The sequence below is a fragment of the Drosophila busckii genome, chromosome 2L (genome assembly GCF_011750605.1).
Source record: "Drosophila busckii strain San Diego stock center, stock number 13000-0081.31 chromosome 2L, ASM1175060v1, whole genome shotgun sequence".
NCBI lineage: Eukaryota > Metazoa > Arthropoda > Insecta > Diptera > Drosophilidae > Drosophila > Drosophila busckii.
Window position 1 is genome coordinate 18416831 of NC_046604.1, and position 15807 is coordinate 18432637.

Sequence of the window (15807 nt, forward strand, 5' to 3'; positions counted from 1 at the left end):
TCTTATACTTATAGCTATAACTGTAGCAGCTTAACTCTCACTCTAGCTGCGTTAATTAACTTTAGCTAAGCGCGCAGGCAATTAAAACAAAAGACAATGAATTCACTTGTTGCAGCAGTTTGTGCGTGTTCTATAGCAGTTAGTCTTAACAATAAGCGTAAGGTAAATTTTAAGGCTTGGCACTCGAAATTTCATACACAAAACTCAACTAAATGCAAACGCCAATTACGACATAGAAACAATGCAGGTTACATTTGTTATGCTCGAACTGATTTCAATGGCAGGCATTAGTCATTTAAAGCCTAAAGGATATGTAAGTGTTTGCTTTGCTTTGCTGCAGGCTCAGGCACACTTATGTTAATGCGAAACAAAAGAAAACTAAATAAGTGCTCATAAATATGAGAGTTATGTGAGTATGGGTGCTATAAATAGTTGGTTACGCTGATGCGTTGCCATAAACTGCGCTGATGATGTTGTTGCTGGCCAATGTACGTGCCACAGATGCTGCAAGGACACGAGCATAAGCATTTTGGCTGTTCAATGTTTGGGCAGCAACATTTTGGCAGCGCCTTTTGCGTTGTTATTGTTTTTGTAGACGAGCGTGTGTGTTAAAGCCAACACGTGTGTGTGGGTGTGTGTGTGTGCTTTCCAATTAAGCCTAAGAGAGATAAAACAAAACATGCGGCGGCGGCGGCGCTGAGGTAAAAGCCAAAGTTTGTCTAAGCCCTAAACAATGCGAGCGACGGCGGCGACTTCAGTGTCAAAACATGTGCAGACGCAAAGTTTAGTCTGTTGTGACAGCTAAACAAGCACACACACACACACAAACAAACACAGATACAAGCACACACACAATAATGCGCTCAAGTCATGCACGCTAAAAAAAAAAAAAACTGTTGCCTACTTTTGCGCGCGCTCTCTTATTTTTTTGGGGGAATCAATAAGCATTTGAGCTAATCTGAAATTTCATTTTGTAAATTGCAACAATGCTAAGCTATTTGGGCATCGCCTGCAAGGTTATTATTCAATTTTTCACACAAATTGCTACACATAAGCGGATTATGTTGACGTCGACTTTGTTGCTTAACAAGCGCGCGGCATATAAACAGCCCATAAATCAGCTTAAATTTACACTTGCGCCTGCCTGTGTCAAGTCGAACAAACAAGTTGCCTGTAATCGATATTTATCAAATGCCTGGCGACGCCAACAATTGCCAAATATTAATAACAAAAAGCTTTGGCGTAATGACGTAACTTGAGCATTGAACTCTTGGCATTAACCAAAAATGTTAATGATGTCGGTAAATTGAAGCTGTGAAAATGTATTTTATATTAAGCAGCAATTTAGCAATATTAATTGACATGAAATGTTATACAATTTGCACATTTAAAAATTTATTTTAATTATTAATATTTGTTCAATAAATTTTGTGGTGAATTTTTCTTGGAATTTGCTGCCTCTATGAATTTTGTAGCCAATTCCAATCGATTGGATTTATTTGCACAACAAATTAGCTGCTTGACTCGTGAGCACAAACACTTTAACCCTTTGCCTTGATGAGAGCTGACGCCAGCAATTTGCAAATGCTTTGATTATATGCAAATAACAATGAAGATTCTCGCTTGCAGCCAATTACAGCTGCAATTAATTGAAGTCACACACACACACACAGGGGGGGAAATTGTGTATGCAACATCATCAAGTGATGACATTTGAAACTTTAAGTCTATAGCAGCGTCAAGAGTCAACAGCAATGATAAATGAAGAACGCTCGCAACATTTGCATGGCAATTGCAGCGGATATGGCAAAAGGATGAGGGGAAATGATGACAGCGCCACGAATGGAAAAGCAAAAGACAGTGCAAATAAAAAATGAAAAACAATTTTCTTGATTTTTACTCTTTTGCGTTTACGTGTGGAAAAATAAGAACGCATGTGCCATTTGCCAGACGACAGGGATAAGCCAGCAAACGAAAGGATAACAATGTCACTGACACATAAGCTGCTAACGCCTGGAAAAAACGTTGAACGTTGAATGCGCTTACGAGTTGCAATCAACTTGCTAACAGCATAGAGCAAATAAATATTTTATTTTATATATAAAAAATAAAAACTGTTGCTAACAAAGCGCATTAAATGTAACAATTTGTTAATATTTCTATAACATTTAGGCTGTTGGCATTTATAAATAAAGCTAACATTTATTTAATAGACTTTGGTTTATATTATATTGCAATTCAAAAAGTGTAAAAGTTTGTTAACATTTCTAAAAAAGTTTCTGTAAAAGTTTCAAAAAGTTATAGCTAAAGTCATAGATAGTTAGGCATGCAGCTAAATTGCTTTAACAGTTGGTTAACAGTTGTAGCTGTTTTAACAGCTGGTTAACATTTCTAGCTATCATTGCTTTAACTGTTGGTTAACATTACTCAAATATTTTTTTATATAAATTAAATAGAAAATGCTGCTCTTAATATTGAAATGAACGTTTTGTCATTTAGTTTAAATTAAAATTCTATTTAATAATCTATGGTGCTTATTTGTTTTCTGAAATATTAAATGCAATATAATAAACAACGTGCTGCTTTAAAATTATATACACAACATAAATTTCAATTTAAACTAAAGCTTCTCATATTTATTTCTAATGTTTATTTATTATTTAACAATTTGTTAACATTACTTGAATACTTTTGTTATAAATTGAATAGAAAATTCTGCTGTTAATATAAAAAATTAACGAATTGTCATTCAGTTTACATTTAAATTATATATCGATATCCGAAAATTTAAATGCAATATATTAAACAGCTATAAAATTTTATACAATAAAAATAAATAAATATTATTTATTTATTTAATATATTTTAATTTAAACCAAAGCTTCTCATATTTATTTCTATACTATTATTATTTAACAGCTTATTTATATTGCTGGAATATTTTTAATATAAATTTAATAGAAAATTCTGCTGTTAACATAGAAATTAGCGAATTGCCATTTAGTTAACATAAAAATTCTCTTTCAGATAAGCTACGCTGCTTATTTGATTCACGAAAAATTAAATAAAATCAAACAACTTGCTGCTATAAAATAATATAGAAGAATTAATTTAAATTTAAGCTAAGGCTTATCATATTTATTTATAATGTTAATTTATTATTAGCTAACAGTTTGTTAACATTACTTGAATATTTTTTACGAATTGTCATTTAGTTATATATTTATATTTAAATTAAATTTAAGCTACGCTGCTTATTCGATGCCTGAAAAATTAAATATAAAATAAAACTCTATACACTAAATAAATTTAAATTTAAACTAAGCTTGTCATATTTATTTTTATTTGATGCGCATAGACCTTTAAGAAGTGCCGCAGCCTCAAAGTAAAGTGTGCGTAAAACGGAAATTGGTGTAACTTATATATATACTATATATGTATATATGCCATGCTTGCCGCATACTGATAAGTTGGCAACTTGCTAAGCGGGTCGAGCAGGAAAAAAAAAAGAAAAGCACTACCAACAAGCAAAGAAGATGCGGAGCAAAAAAAAAATCAAATCGAAAATGTGGCTGCGTCCTTTGGCTGACCCAAGTTGTCTCTGTGTCTGTCTGTGTGTGTGTGTCCTTTGCTCTCTTTTTTTGTTGGCCACAGAGTGACGCCTCTAAACATATGCCAAACTTGTCGAACAAATTGTCTTAACTGATTTCGAGGCAGAGCAATGCAGACTGCATGTTAAATGAACTTTTGATTACGAGCGTTTGTCTTTTGTAATATTTTCTTGCACTACGCCACGCCCATTTGGCTCTAAATGACTTAATGAAATCAATTAACAATTTAGCCAAGAACTGCCAACCGACTGTCGCTAGCAAATCAAATTAGTGCAGCTGCCTGGACCAAAAAAAAAGGACACGCCAAGTACTTGCAACTTGGCTTACAACTTGGCTCGTTTTTTTTTTATTGACTTGCTGCCGAGTTTTTTGTATTTTTTGCTGCTCTTTTTTCCAGTTTGTATCGCATTGCTTTGGCTGCCAAAATTCAATTTTGTGTTTGCCTTTGATTTCATACAAGTATAAATGTAATTGCATGCCTCATAAAATGATTTTAGAAATAATATCCCAAAGGAGCAGGCAGCAGCGCTTAAGGCAAGTCTAGCTAGACAGCATATATAGTAGGTATATAATTTTATTGATATTTTGTTAGCAGCAAGTTTGACCACATGTGCATTTTAATTGAAAAAGCTTGTAACATGTTTTCGTTTTATACAAATAATATTAGCTCAATATATCATATGTCTAAGTCGTAAACTTGATAACAAAATCTATGAAAAATGAATTTATGCGTCGAGCAATCTCCAACACATTTGCCTAACACAAAAAACAATTTAAACTTTCATTACACTCGAGCTCAGCAGTGTTGCCACAAGGAAACATAAAAAGGATAGACAAGGGACTGATAAATTTCTACAATTCTAACTCATAAAAATTAATAATTCTAACTAATAAAAATCTAAAATTCTCAGATCAAAATTAACAATTCTTACAGTGATAAATATTACAACATATAAATATATAAATAAATAAAATAAATATTATAATTATAACAGCTTTGTAAAAACTGCTACATTTAAATATAACTAAATTAATTGGACTTACTTTAGTTTTTGCTTTGCTTTAGATTTAAATTTGAATTTCTGAAATAAATATACGATATAAATATAAAAATAAGTAAAATAAGTACTATAAATATTTTAATTTTAACAGTTTTGTAAGAACTTCTACATTTAAATATAAATACATGAATTGGACTTACTTTAGTTTTAGCTTTGCTTTGGATTTATGTCTTTGAATTTCTGAAATAAAAATTAGGCAAACATTTTTATATTAACTATATATCTATATAAATAAAAAAATAAATATTATAAATATTTTAATTTTAACAGTTTTGTAAAGTTTTAAATATAAATAATTTCTTTATTATTTATCCGACTTTGCAATAGTTTTGAGTTTCTGTATAAGAGCGAGGCCAATTTTTTTTTATATATAATATTATAAATATTTAAAAAAAATATATATAAAATATATATACTTTAGTTATAGCTTTGCTTTGGATATGTGTTTGTTAAATTTGAATTTTTGAAGTAAAAATTAGGCAAACATTTTTTTATAATTAAAATAAAACTATATAAATAAATAAAATAAATTTTTAAGCATGTAGCTACACAAGTAAATTGTTATAGCAATTCTAGTTAGTTTTATTGCTTAAAACTTAGTCAGTAACTGACTTTTACTGCTATAGCAGTTGCATATATATAATATAAGCCAACAGATTTTATATTATGCTTATTAATATCAATATAAAAGTCACTTGTTGAAATTGCTTAATAATGTATAAGATAAAAAAAGGATAAGGATACGCACAGTTGGTATAAAAAAGAAAAGCTCAAAGCGGAAAAGGGCTAAAAGGGCAGCACTGAGCACACACACACACACACACTCATGTGTGTCTAAGGACCTCTAGCCACACATAGACAAGAAGACATACATTTGGCTACTTAAACGACACACTCATTCATAAAGTGTAAGGAGTAATTTTCCAGCTGCTTCACTTGCTCTGCGTCTGTGTGTGTGTGTGTCTGGCTGTTGAAAATTCTTCAGCTTGAGAGTCCTTTTGTCTACGCGCCTTGCTGTACTTGCTGCCTGCTGAGTTTTTGCGTTTGTGGCTACAATTTGCTGCTGCTGCTTTTTTTGTTTTGCCCTTTGCTTGGTCTATGTGTGGTTTTAGTTTCTCTCTCTCTCTCGCACGCTCTTGCTTACTGTTTGGCTATCATTATTGCTCATCATGCGCTTCTAATGAAGTCGTAAAAATTGAAAACTTTCAACGCATGTTGCTATGTTTTCTACGCTGCTCAGCCTCACGCTTTATCTCCCACTCCCAGGACTCATTGTCGCCTTTTTTGCTTATCGTTTTTTTCGGTGGCTTATGTGTGTTGCCTTATTGCCTCTCGCACGCTTTGATATTCAGTTGCTCATCAGTTGTCTGCCCCGTCTGCTTGGCTTTATTTCATTTTCATTTTATTCATTTGCGCATTTTGCACGCTTCGCTGCCAGCATTTTTTATATCTTTTGTTTGTCTTGCTTATATTTATTTTTTTGCTTGTTGTTAATACCGCTTTGCACTAAGCTTAAGCTGCGCACATATTTACATGAATCGCTTTGTTTATTTGTGGGTCTTTTTTATACAGTTACTAATTTTTTGGGTATTTAAAAGTTTGCCTTAAGCACATTAGTTGGCTAACGCTTTATAAATAAAAACTTGGCAAATTTAAATGTTTTATATATTTTTAATTGAGCTACAGCAACAATATTTTATTTGCAACCCAAGCTGTTGCCAGTTAAGAGCCATAAACATTTATAGAAAATGCATTTTTAAAAGCATAAAAATGCCAGTTGTACATTTTTTATTGCGCTAGTTTTTTACACACCATGCATGTGTGTGTGTGACTGTATTTTAAAACACTTGAGCGTGTGTAAATTTGATTGACAAGCGTCGCTGCGGTTTTTTATTCATAACTTTTGCGTCCATTTGCATTTTTATGGCACATTTTTGCGTCACTAGGCGTATGCGCAATTATTTTGCCGTTACTTGACAATGGCACACACACACACACACACAGCACGTGGCACGTTCTGATTGTCGCATTGGTTATATACTGTATATATATATATAAGCGTTGGCAACAAAATTTAAGAATCTGCAGCCGAGGCAGCCATTGGGCCAACATTGCTGCATGTCGTCTCTCTGTTGCATATAACACATCAATATCCGCACTCGACATACTCACGCATACACGCACAGCAAATGACAACAGCAATGCCCATTTTTTTCGCAACGGATATCCGCTTTGACTGCGGATGTTGGTACTCAACTGTTACTATAACTTCAGCACCTGCTGTGAAGTGTGTGTGTGTGTGTGTGTGTGTGTGTGTTTGTGTGTGTGTGTCTGTGTGTGTGCCGCTGGCACTGCAAGATCTTAATTTCGATATTGATGTCAAATTGTCGGCTGGTTTAATTAAAAAAACACACGAACTGCGTCAAACTGGGCGTGGTTGTTATTTCGAGGCCGCGCGCTTTATTTCTTTTGCAGCTTTTCAGCAGCCATATTGCACTTTTTGCGCTGCTTACCATGTAGCTGCAGTATTTGTGGTTAAACGCTTAAAAAAACGTTCTATTTCCAACTAAAAATTCAAGTTTTGCTGCTGTTTTTATGCCTGCATTTATATACAAAAATGTGCTGCATACCTCAAGGCGCAGTCAGCATTTTCAATACAATTTTGCATATATGCAAATTGATGGCCAAACAGGATGCCAATAAATAATTTTACATGCACTTAATAACAACAATCATTGCCTCACTCACGCCACACTCAATTAAGCAAGCACTAAAGCAAAAGCAAGCGACAGAGCAACATAAAGAAAGCAGTCGAGCCCTTTGACTGATTGGCAGCCTATTTTGTGAAGCGCCCGCTATACATTATTGATTTCAATTTAAAATTTATGTGGCCTTTTGCTTTTGGTCCTTGGCTGCTTGGTGAATCTGCACGCCGCTTGTCAACGCGCGAGCGAGTAAAATATGAAAAATGCACAAGCGGCCATTCGCATATCATAAAATATGTATGAAAAATATTGCAAAAAATACGCACACAGCCACAGATAAAGTTGTCTCTGTCTGTCTGTGTGTGTGTGTGTGTTAAATGCATTTGGCTTAACGGCCAATGGCCAACACCTCGTAAAGCGCTAGCGCAATTTAATTTGTGCAGCGGCTGCAAATTGAAATACAAAATGCACAACAGACAAAAAATTAAAGTTGAGTCGAAGTTCGACATACGCTACAAATAAATGTTAAAACATTAATTAATAAAAACAATTTAATTATATTTGTATAATTTTAGTTTGCCTAAATTGTTGTCGCATTGTTTTTGTTTATAACAAAGTCAAGCTGGCTGAGCAAGTCGCTTTGCTGCTGCCACACAATGTTGCAAGTTGCAAGTTTTACTCATTGCTCTGCTGCTGCTGCTCGCAACTCGACAACCGGGTAACGGCAATTACCGCCAGCGCGTAAATAGTTAAAAATAAAAGAAAAATAGTTGCTGCCAGTGCCTTGTGGCCAGTTGTAGTTTACAGTTGTTGTTATTGTTTCATTGCAGCCAAGACTTGGCAAACACGAAACAAAGTTATTGTTTTTGTTATTGCCATGTGCAAGTTTTTGGCCATTTCATTTTGAAAGTTTATACATCCTTTCGCTGCTTATTAATAATTTTGCAGCTTCTTATTGCAACTGCTAAAAGTCATTTCATTTATAATTTAATGACTGTGGCATGCATATGTTCGCATAGAATTATTAAATGAATTTTCGTAGCTACAAATGCAATGCAGAAGCTGCAGATTATGTTTCAAATTGAAATAAATATTTTGGCAGCAAATTAAATTTCTTGCTAGAGCAATTGATTGCAAAATTTAACTGACAGATTAATTAATGATTTATTGAAGTTATCAACATAAACATAAAAGATGAAATTTAAGTTTTAAAGTAGATAAAACGACAAGCTGAATATTAAATATTCTCAATTGATTTGTGTTTCAAGCATGTGTGAGCAACTAATGCATAAGCAATTAAAGCTTTTAAAACAGTTTGACGTAAACAAATGTTCAGCTATAAACTTTTTTTTAAAAGTTATTTTTGCTCTGCTTTTCACACACGCGCGTAATTTGAAATTAATTATAAATCTAACTGCGCGCAATCGAAACTTATTAATTATTATTATTTTTACATTCCGCACTATTGTGTTAAAGTTCTTTAAAGCAATTAGATTTCGGTGCTCATGCCTTCTCGCTTGCTCTGCAATCAAAGTATTGTGCTCTGCAATTATTTTACTCTTAAAACGAAGCGCCCTCTTTGAAAAGTTTTTGCCGCTGCTGTCGCCAGCTGAGAATTTTAGCTTTGATTCAATTAAGCAGCGCCGCCTGCTGTGCGTTTTTTTTTTTTTCATTCTTGTTGTTGTTGTCTTTGTTGCTCTAAGCAATTGTAAAGCGCAGAGCCCTTTGAGCGCTTTTCAAATTAGTTGCCATTGTTCTCACACATACACACATACGATTTACAGCTATGTATAAAGAGAGAGAACATAAAGAGATTCCACTCTGCAGAGTAATCCATGCCAAATGTCAGTTTCTTGCAATTGCTTTTGTTATTGTTATGCATAAGCTCGAATTGGCTTGAAGTTTACTCTTTGGGCCAACAGCTGTTGTCAAAAAAGTTCGTTCCTTGGTAGTAGTTGTGGCTATCATTAAAATCATATGCTGCGTTTGGCGCTGTCAAAAGTTCAGTTGCAAGTCAAGCGCAGAGCAACAAAAGGCGTTGGCTAGTTTCAAATTTCCACACACATTTATAGCCCGAGACTGTTATAAAAATAGCTGCCTAAAAATGCTATAGACGTCATCATGCGTGCAAGTCTGGCCGCAAATGCAAAAGCAAAGTTTCCAATATCAGGAAAAACGCTCATTTAGTATTCAGTGAATGCCCCAATGAGTGCACACGAGAGAGCGAAGTCCAGCGTGGGCGCAGCATATGCAGCAAGGACTGCGTGAGTGGTTGGGGGTTGGGGTTTGACACCATCTCCGGTGGCATAGTGCATTGAATTTCATGACGTCATTAGTGGTAATGGCATCAGCCATGTGCATAATGCGCAACTTTAAATATTGTAGCCACACTTTGGCTTCTTATGTTGCCAGCATAATGAAAAGTCGCATGTTGCAAATGAGCTCATGCCACAGCCCCTGCTCCCGCACTCCCCCACCCATGTGCAGCCATAGCAAACGCTTTTCCATTCAAAATAATGAGCCATAAAGTGCGCGCAATTACAGTGGGAACGCGAGGCGCTTGCGGGGGGTTTACCAGAATTTGCAGAAATAAAAGTACTTGGCTTTCATTGAATAGTTGAAAGGATTTATCTACATCAACGTCAGTTGACTGACTTGTTGCCTAGGTGTCCTTACAAGTTGCAAGCTGCTTGGCTGGAAATTACTTCAAAGCTGTTACTAGTCTGCATAGTTGGGTATACAGTTACTAACATAATTTAAATGTTCGGCAATATTAATAGCAATTCAATGAACAGATTTTAGCTCAAAGCTGCAACAATTTCTATTTGTATTCCATTCATTTATCAAATTAATGACATTGCTCTGCAGTCGTCCGTCCACTTTCTTTGACTTTCTAGCAGCTGTGACAGTTCTCATGCATGTAATCTTTAGCCTGAGCACAAGTATTTTGCCAAAGACTTGCCAAATCCGTTTAACTTAAACAGCATTTTACATGCATAGATGTAACTGTATGTGTGTGTGTGTGTGTCTGTAGTAGTTCATTTTATTTAGCATGCAACGCATTCGAATTGCTTCCACTCCACCCCACCCCCATCCCATGGCTAACAAGCTAAATCCAACGACATTCTATATGCATATACGCTTGGCTTAGTCAGCGCTTACACGCAGCAGCCAACAGCTCAAAAACTTATATATATACCATATAGTATACTATGCCATATGTATCACACACACACACATGCGCATTTTATGTTGCATGCAACGAGCTATGCAAAATGACACAAATTTGAAATGCACACAACAAGCAACAAAAATAAAAACTTACATGAACCATTTTGCGCCGCCGACTTGTGCACACTCTACAGAGCGCAGTCGCATACTGAATATTTGTTTGGCCAGCACCGCGAATTTGCGAAGCGCACTCACTTGTCATATAGGCAGCGCTGCCTGCACTTCACTTCACTCTCAATTTGGCAAGGCAGCGCTGCTCTCACTCTCACTGACCTCGCGACGCGTCATTTGTATGTCAGACTTCAAAATAAAACTGATGCTTAGAGAGCCTAACGCACGTTGCTGCATTCCCACGTTGGAGTGAGGGAGCGCGCGCAGCTCAGAGAGCTGAACTTTGTGCTTTAAAGGCGCCCCCTAGCTGAGAGAGCGTAACTTTTTCGTTTCGTCTATTCGAGTGTGGGAGCGCTCGCAGCTGAAACAGCCTTCATATCGCACGTTGGAGTGAGGGAGCGCGCGTAGCTCAGAGAGCCGAACTTTGCTGTGATGGCGCCCGCTAGCTGAGAGAGAGCGTGACTTTTTCATTTCGCGCGCAGCTTAAGGGGAGAGCCACATGTATGTAAAGTACAGCACTACTGGCTGCAGATCAGCCGTTATCAACAATTCAAACGTTTCACATGTCAGTGCGCGGGGTGAAGTGAAGTGCATAAAAATCTGTAACTAATATTCAACACTCTACAAAGCGAAGTGCCACTCAGAATTTTTATTAGGCTGTCCTAGCAGCGCTCACTTGTCATACGATTTGTATAAGCAACGCTGCCTTCATTTCACTTCACTCTCATTTTGCCAAGGCAGCGCTGCTCTCACTCTCACTGAGCTCGCGACGCGTTGTTTGTGTGCCAGGCTTCAAAACAAAACTGATGCTTAGAGAGTCTAAGTAGCTTGCTTTGCAGCGGAGAGCGGGAGCGCGCATTGCTTAGACAGCCTTACCAGCTACCCAGCATTTGTACGTTGGTGTGAAAGCGCGCGCAGCTGAGAGAGCCTGTCTAGGTAGCAATGCTCTCATACGTAAGAGTGAGGGAGCGCGCGCAGCTTGGACAGTGGAATTTTTTGGCTTTGCTGTGAGGGCGCCCCCTAGCTGCGAGAACGTAACTTTTTCGTTTCGTCTATTTAAGTGTGGGAGCGCGCGAAGCTGAGAGAGCCTGCCTAGGTAGCATTGCTATTGTACGTTGGAGTGAGTAGCGCGCGCAGCTCGGACAGCGGAATTTTTTCGCTTTGCTGTAAGGGCGCCCCCTAGCTGGGAGCGCGTAACTTTTTCGCGCGCAGCTTAAAGAGAGAGAGCGACAGGTATATAAAGTGACTGCAGCTCTGGCTGAGATCAGTTGCCATCAGCAGTTCAAACGTTTGACATGTCAGTGCGCGTGGTAAAGTGAAGTGAAGTGCATGCAAAACTGTAATATACAGTGCGACGTTTTCACAAGCATTTAAACAACAATTTGGCGCAACAATAATTTTATTTAATGCACAATTAAACGCTTGTTTAAACTCATTTGCTCATTATAGCAATCAAATACTATAAGTTGGCATTCGCTTGGCTTTGTTAATATGCAACTGCAAGCGCTTTAAGTCAACTTCTAAGCTAGTTATTCTGGCATATATCTTGCTTTCAATATAAAGAGCAACAAATTGGGCCAGGCCAAGGATTAGCCAGGCTAAGATGTACAAAATCAATGCTGTTGTTGTTATGCCGTAGCTTGCATTGCGCATACGTCGCGTTGGCCGTACAGGTGGCTGCTGTGGTCGCCAGATTGTGTTTGTTGCCCGAATAATTGTAAGTAAACCATAACAAATAAGCTGAAGCTTGTATAATAAAGCCATAACATCGGCCATTCGGTCAAGCTGCGTAAGTAAAGTTCAGCTTTTCAAATTTAAAATACGTAATATTTACTTACAACTTGAATAATTTATCAAAGGCTTTTAAAACAAATATTGATGACATTAACAGTTCGTAGACTCGTTTACTAGAAACTTGCGTAAATAGTTGCCCACAATTGCAGTCATAATATATCGTATTATTAGTTTGCTCAATGTTCTTATGTCTTATGTCCTGTGTGCGTGGGCAGAGCCTGTTTTGCATAATAAATTAACGGCATGACTGGTTAGCTGTGTGCACATTAATGCGCATTTGAATTTAGTTGTGCATAAAACATTGTGCGAAAATGAGCAACGTGACCACAAAAGCCAACAACAGGACAAGCCAATCAGCTCATTTGCAACGTGTTCATATGTGTGCATGTGTGCGTGGGTGTGGGTGTGTGTGTGCTGAACTGCAATTACAACATGTTGACATGTGTACGGTCAGGAGCATTCGTCTATAGCTGCCAATGCATTTATATTTGCAGCCCATATTCATATTTATTCATATCCAACTCGCTCTCGCTCCGCACACACTCAGCTTGTCATTAAGTGATTAAAAATCATGCTCAATTATGATTTACAATCGCATTATTAAATCATGCAACATAATTTATCACTTATGTGTCATTGATTTTATTTTTATGCGCACCCATTGAACTTTTGATTGAGCGGCTTCAATTATTTATGCAGTTTGCTCGAACTTGACATTACGCATATTTTAAGCTTGCCCTTTTTTATTTCTGTAAAGCTTGCCCTAGTTTTAAAAATTCAATACGCTTGTCGCCATAACTTTGATACAGTTGCCTAGCTAACGGCGCTTTTTCTTATATTTGTTACTTGCTTTGTTCTACTTTCTTCGCTTTTTTGTCATCGAGGGGCACTTAAAATCGAGACAGGTGATTGTATTTGCTTCATGTGCTGCTTGCGGCGAAATTCTTGTCATATTTCCATGGCAAAAGCATATTGTATAACCCAAGTCAATAAGCACAAGTTAAATACAAATACGTATTCCATATTATTTGCTTGCTCGGAAATGAAAAATAAATACAAGAAATGGCAAAATGTTTACAGCCTTGACTACATGTTGCAGTTAAAGTTGCATTTGCACTTTGTTAAAAGTTTTCACGCCCCCCAAAAGTGTTTGCCCAGTCATAAACATTTTCCAGTGACTTAACGTAATTAAAAAGTTTACCACACACAAACAAGCAACTATTTTGACCAAATGCACAATGTTAGGTGTGTGTGCTGGGATTTGGTAACCAACTACTTGGATTAGTTAGACAACTAACGGCCTGCCTGCCTGGAGGCTATTAAAACAACTTTGTTTGCAGCCAGGTAGAGAGCACATAAATTTATGCTAAGATTTATTTGCGCATAAAAATAAATAAAAGCATAATGGATATATTGCCTAAGCTGTTACAGCATATAAATTTAATATATAATTTGCATTTATATTGCATTAATATTGCTTAGTTTTCTTTTTTATTTGCAGCACAATAAAAAAGTGTTGCCTACTTTGCAGCAAAACTTTAAAGCAACTTTCCCAGCTCAGTGTAGCGTCGTGGCATTTGCAATCAACAAGACATTTTAGTCTTAATAAAAGTTTGCTGTTATCTGTCTGTCAGCTCGTTAAAACAGGTTACACTACTCGCCTGTCCCCCAGTGCTATGCATATTACGTAGAGCAGCAAAAAAAAAAAACAGTAGCAAGTTTAGTTTGCAGCACCGGCAAAACTAAAACCATAAAAGCATAATGACAATGATGTCGACGTGTTGCGAAGTTCTTACACAACTGCAGCTAATGGCTTAAAGCAGCTGGACACAAAGCGTAATGCGCGCTTGAGCTTACAATTAGCAGAAAATGAAAAATTTACTAAAAAAAGAAAAGTAGAAAATTCTTTGGACTGTTCCGCGACAACATTAATTAGATTGGCATTGCCTACAAATCATTATAACGGCACCCGAAAGAGATGAGACCAACTGGCATAAGCTCACACATTATTCACACGCCCCAAAAGCGACAAGCACAAAATTCCAACCCCCCCAACAAGGGAGGCAACAATGCAAATGGCGTTCACAGTCAAGCGAAGCGAAATAAAGCAGTTTAAAGCGAAGCGACAGCTCCGCCGAGAGCAGAGCAGAGCAAGCTAAAAATAACAACAACAACAATAAACAACAATGGCCCCAAAACAATTACAAAACTATAAGCCTCGAAAGGATTCGCCAGCAAATAAACCAAAAATGTTGACGTCGGTGGCGGCCAAAAAAGCAATGAGAGAAAAATGTAAGAAATAAATAAAGAGCAAGTGGCAAACTCGACGCGTTTATACGCTTGGAATTTATATAGAAATAAATTATATATAAAAATCTATTATTTAAGTTAAAGATTAGATTTTATTGCTGTATTTAAATTATTGAAAATTATTCAATTAAAGTATAGTTGTAAAATATTTACTTTTAATATGTTTTAAAAATTTTCATTATTTGCTAATAATTATTAACATTAAATAATTGATCATAAGCTAAAATAATTGTAATTTCAGCATTATTTCAACTTTAAAACAACAAGCGTCTAATTTTTAATGCTTATAATTATTATTTAATATATAATTTATAAATTATAAACAGTGCAGCATACCCTATTGCTAGCATAATGTTAATAAAGCTAACTACGCATTTCCCAAAGGATTGAAAATACATTTTTGCTTTGCCTGGCAAAGTCGAATTTTGGAAAAAATAAAATAAAGAGCGAAGCATTTGCCTTGATATCAGCTGTGGGTTGCGCCACTAAGTGGTGCTTAATTGGGTTGCCATGTGAGTGTCTCGAGCGCGGCAGCAGCTGTAAACAACAATAACAAATCAGCGAGCCAGGGCATAATTAAACATGACAACAAGCCAAAGGCTTTGGTGCAGGGCCACAATGAAATGCTTCAAGTGAGAGCGAGACCCCCCAGGCATGCATGACAAATGACAGTCGGTTGCAAAAATTAACGCAAAGCACAAGCTTAATTAGAAATTTCTTGTCAAACGACACACTAGCAAAATGTTTGTCATAATTAGTTAGACCTTTGTTTATGCAATTTATTGTAGCATACTTTGCAGCGCAAGCAAAGCATTTCGTAGCATCAGCATTAATATGAATTGAAGAGCTTGGGCGGCGCGCATTTTAAGCCAAACTGCTTACTATATAAATAGAATTTTCACTTGCACCAAGCCTTTTGTTTTTCCCGCTGCTGCTGCTGCTGGTGAACGCGCCAGCGAATGCCTTAATCATGGCTCGTAAATC